Here is a 4,873-nt window from a genome sequence, read left to right on the forward strand (position 1 = left end):
TGGTCAGTCTTAAATCAAACTGGGCAAGATTTGGCTTGCAGAGTGGAAATGTATTCTTACAACCTCTCATGAGGAGTGAATGGACCTTCATAACAGGACAATTGAGTTTAAGATTATCCACACTGTATGTACAAGTTAGACCTTTTCATCTTTACACATCTCCTGAGTGTGAATACCTGCTAGATGTGTTATGAGATGCACAAATTTCTAATATGGCTGCTCTGGGTGTACAGTCACAACTAAACACTTGACAAGAGTACTCAAAATAATTAAATTGCACTTAATTGATGTACAATGGAAATTTATACTTGCCATCTGGGCAAAACCTCCCACTGTTGGGATTCTTCATAAGAACATAAGAATGGCCCTACTGGGTCAGACCAAAAATCCATCTAGCCCAGTATCCTGTCTTCCGACAGTAGCCAGTACCAGGTGCCCCGAGGGAATGTACAGAACAGGTAATCATCAAGTGATCCTCCCGTCACTCATTCCCAGCTTCTGGCAAACAGAGGCTAAGGACACTATTCCTGCCCATCATGGCTAATAGCCATTGATGGACCTATCCTCCATGAATTTATCTAGTTCTTTTTTGAACCCTGTATGGTCTTGGCCTTCACATCATCCTCTGGCAAGGAGTTCCACAGGTTGACTGTGTGTTGTGTGAAGAAATAATTCCTTTTATTTGTTTTAAACCTTCTGCATATTGATTTCATTTGGTGACCCCTAGTTCCTGTGTTATGAGAAGTAGTAAACAACACTTCCTTATCTACTTTCTCTACACCAGTCATGATTTTATAGACCTCAATCACATCTCCCCTTAGCCGCCTCTTTTCCAAACTGAAAAGTCCCAGTTTTATTAATCTCTCCTCATACGGAAGCCGTTCCATACCCCTAATAATTTCTGTTGTCCTTTTCTGAAGCTTTTCCAATTCCAATATATCGTATTTGTGATGGGGCTACTACATCTGCACACAGTATTCAAGATGTGGGCGTACCATGGATTTATATAGAGGCAACATGATATTTTCTGTCCTATTATCTATACCTTTCTTAATTATTCCCAGCATTCTGTTCGCTTTTTTGACTGCTGCTACACATTGAGTGGATGTTTTTAGGGAACTATCCACAATGACTCCAAGATCTCTTTCTTGAGTGGTAACAGCTAATTTAGACCCAATCATTTTATATGTATTGTTGGGATTATACTTTCCAATGTGCATTACTTTGCATTTATCAAAATTAAATTTCTTCTGCCATTTTGTTGCCCAGTCACACAGTTTTGAGAGATCCTTTTGTAGCTCTTCGCAGTCTGCCTTGGTCTTAACTATCTTTAGTAATTTTGTATCATCTGCAAATTTTGCCACCTCACTGTTTACCCCTTTTTCCAGATCATTTATGAATATATTGAATAGGACTGGTCCCAGAACAGACCCCTGGGGGACACCACTATTTACCTCTCTCCATTCTGAAAACTGACCATTTATACCTACCCTTTGTTTCCTATCTTTTAACCACTTACCAATCTGTGAAAGCACCTTCCCTCTTATCCCGTGGCAGCTTACTTTGTAAGAGCCTTTGGTGAGGGACCTTGTCAAAGGCTTTCAGAAAATCTACGTACACTATACCCACTGGATCCCCTTGGTCCACATGCTTGTTGACCCCCTCAAAGAATTCTAGTAGATTGGTGAGGCATGATTTCTCTTTACTAAAACCATGTTGACTCTTCCTCAACAAGTTATGTTCATCTATATGTTTGACAATATTGTTCTTTATTATAGTTTCAACCAGTTTGCCTGGTACTGAAGTCACAGGTCTGTAATTGCCAGGATCACCTCTGGAGCCCTTTTTAAAAATTGGTGTCACATTAGCTATCCTCCATTATTCAGTGCAGATGTTGCCATGGAGCTACTTCAGCAGTGGAAATGATCATACTGGAACCTGGAAGACCCGAGACCATACACGGCATCAATCTGCCTATTTTTGAGTTTGCTATAGCATCCAGGTCCGTAGTGTCCATGCTTCCCAGGTAAATTAGATTGGCGTAGTGAGGTTCTTAGTGATCCTCATGAAGTCTTTTGCTCTTCAATTTTCCTTTGTTACGGTAAGCACCACTGGGATTACGTGTGTGTGTATGTAATCGTGAGCTTTGTTTCCTCTTTTTCTTTAAACTCTTCTGGAATTAGTAACTCTTGATTTAAAAAAATACCTCTGCGAGCCACCAAACGGAATATCTGACTCTTTTTAGAATTGTAAGACAGCTTAAAACTTAATTTTGATGTAACCATCACCTTTACATTGAATAAGAGTATGCTTTCAGGCAACTGTTACTTAAAATAGGCACAAATTACCCTGTCTCTCTCCATGGTTGCAGATGATGAAAATCCTATGGATTCACTCCCAGAGGGCACCAAAGTGGGGAAATGTCACCTCTGTATTATTGACAAGTTTCAGAGTAACAGCCGTGTTAGTCTGTATCCGCAAAAAGAAGAACAGGAGTACTTGTGGCACCTTAGAGACTAACAAATTTATTAGAGCATAAGCTTTCGTGGACTACAGCCCACTTCTTCGGATGCATATAGAATGGAACATATAATGAGGAGATATATATACACACATACAGAGAGCATAAACAGGTGGGAGTTGTCTTACAACTTAATTGGCCTCTCAGAGTTGGTAAGACAACTCCCACCTGTTTATGCTCTCTGTATGTGTGTATATATATCTCCTCATTATATGTTCCATTCTATATGCATCCGAAGAAGTGGGCTGTAGTCCACGAAAGCTTATGCTCTAATAAATTTGTTAGTCTCTAAGGTGCCACAAGTACTCCTGTTCTTCTTTCTGTATTATTGAAGGTCTCTTTCTCTCAACTTCACAGAAGCTCCACCATACAGGGAGCAATGCTGGTTAAGGGGAATGCATATTGTCACACCACCAATGGCTTTTGCATGTGCATTCCATGCAAAAGTTAATGCTAGCTCAGTGGGTATGATGTTTTGCATTCTGCCTTGGTTGTGTTTATAGAGACAGTCCATTATGTCAATGCAGGCAGCCACAAACCATGACACACATTGTTGAGGATGCAAAATGACTCAACTTCCTGGAGGTCTTCATGCCTTGAACATTGTTGATAAGAACGTTGTGGCTTGGCTTGACCGGATTGCATACGTCAAATACATTTCCCCTCTGCAAACTGTGGTATCCACTAAAGTTAGCTATTTATTAGCAGTGGCAGGGAGGAAAGTCACTGGCAGTTTTGCTCCATTTCTATAAGCATCAAATTCATACAAACATAAAAAAAATCCTGAAATCCTTCTTTCTTTCACAGACTTGTATGTGCACCTGAAGCCACAAAAAGGAGATTATTTCAGACCAAAGATCACTGTATGCTTTATGCCTGGCTCTGTTCTTTGTCTGTTTTTCTCTTTTTTGTGGTATTGAAGTGGATCCTTGATCTGATCCTGTCAGTGAAAGATGTTATTTCAACTTCAAGCATAATGCAGTCCAGCACGTGGATATGCTGATATCAAATCTTCTTTGTTCTTGCCAAGCATTTATAAACTGCTTTATGGTGTGAAAGCTATTTCAATTGAACTCTCAGTTTAAATGTATAGCGCTTGTGCATCAGGCTGATTTGTAAGTTATCTTGATATGCAAAAAGCCTAGCAATTTTCTTTCAAAAATAGTTATCAAATAATCAAACACCAGTGATTTTGATTTAAATCTGCTCTGTTGCTCCCATAACATTTTACAAATCACAATTCTCCTTTCAATGGGCTATGCTCATGGTGCCACTAGAATCTATTTCTGTCAGCTAGGAAGACCTCCACGTTTCTGGGATGACAATAATGATTATCTTTCTCTTTCAGATGGGCTCCTACCAGCTGAACTGCCTAGGTGAATTCCTGGCTGCTTGGATGATTAGAATCCTGCAGCTCACAGAGTCAGGCAGTGAGATCAGATTCCCCAACTCTGTCTGGCAGCTGCAAGGTTCAGTCTCCAAACCCTAAGGACAAAGAGATGTAGCGTCACATCACCCTGACCTACCTTTTGGAGGACTAGAATTTCACATTTAGTAAATGTGAAGACAATAGGGCAGTGCTTCCTTTTAAGTGAACATTAATATTAACCAACACTGGAATCCCAAAGGAAATGTGTGGCTGCAGCTTGAATACCAAATGAATTCTTTATGAGTGGGGTTGAACATTAAAATAAACCCTGTCACAGCCAGGTGAAAGAGACTTTATGATAAAAAGGCAGGAGAAAATCCTCATTGTGAAAAACTCGAGTTGGCGTAAGTGTCTAAACCAGCACAAAAATAGCATCTTCTGTCTGAGGCAAGATAATATTTTAAGATAATTATGTTAAAATTAGCTATGATATAATTACAACATTCACCACCTACACAGATGCTCGGAAGCACAAATCTTACAATACAGAGAGATTCAATATAAATGCTTTTTGGCTTTCACAATCCTTTTCCTGACCAATTCAGTACTGCAACTATGGATATACTTTGGGAATATTTCTTGTGTTAGTTTCAATATTTAAAGATCTCCTCTCCCTTCTTTGCCTATTATATTAACTCGCTTTGATGCCAATTTGATGTATGAGCAAAGATTACCTATCTCTTTATTATATAAGCTCTTAGTAATTCTGTTAGCCCTTGCTAAGGTGTAAGATACAAAGTACTATATATATAAATGTAAAATGATTACATATTAAAGCTGAGCAAATAGTGGGAAATATTGTCCAGGAATATTAATTTAATTGAGATGCAAAATAATCACCACCCTTTGTGTTTGCTTTCTGTGATCATTTAGTGCTTGAGATTTAAAAGCATATTCTGAGCTCATATGGCTGGATAGTTTCT

Source organism: Malaclemys terrapin, chromosome 1, assembly GCF_027887155.1.
Source record: "Malaclemys terrapin pileata isolate rMalTer1 chromosome 1, rMalTer1.hap1, whole genome shotgun sequence".
Lineage (NCBI taxonomy): Eukaryota > Metazoa > Chordata > Testudines > Emydidae > Malaclemys > Malaclemys terrapin.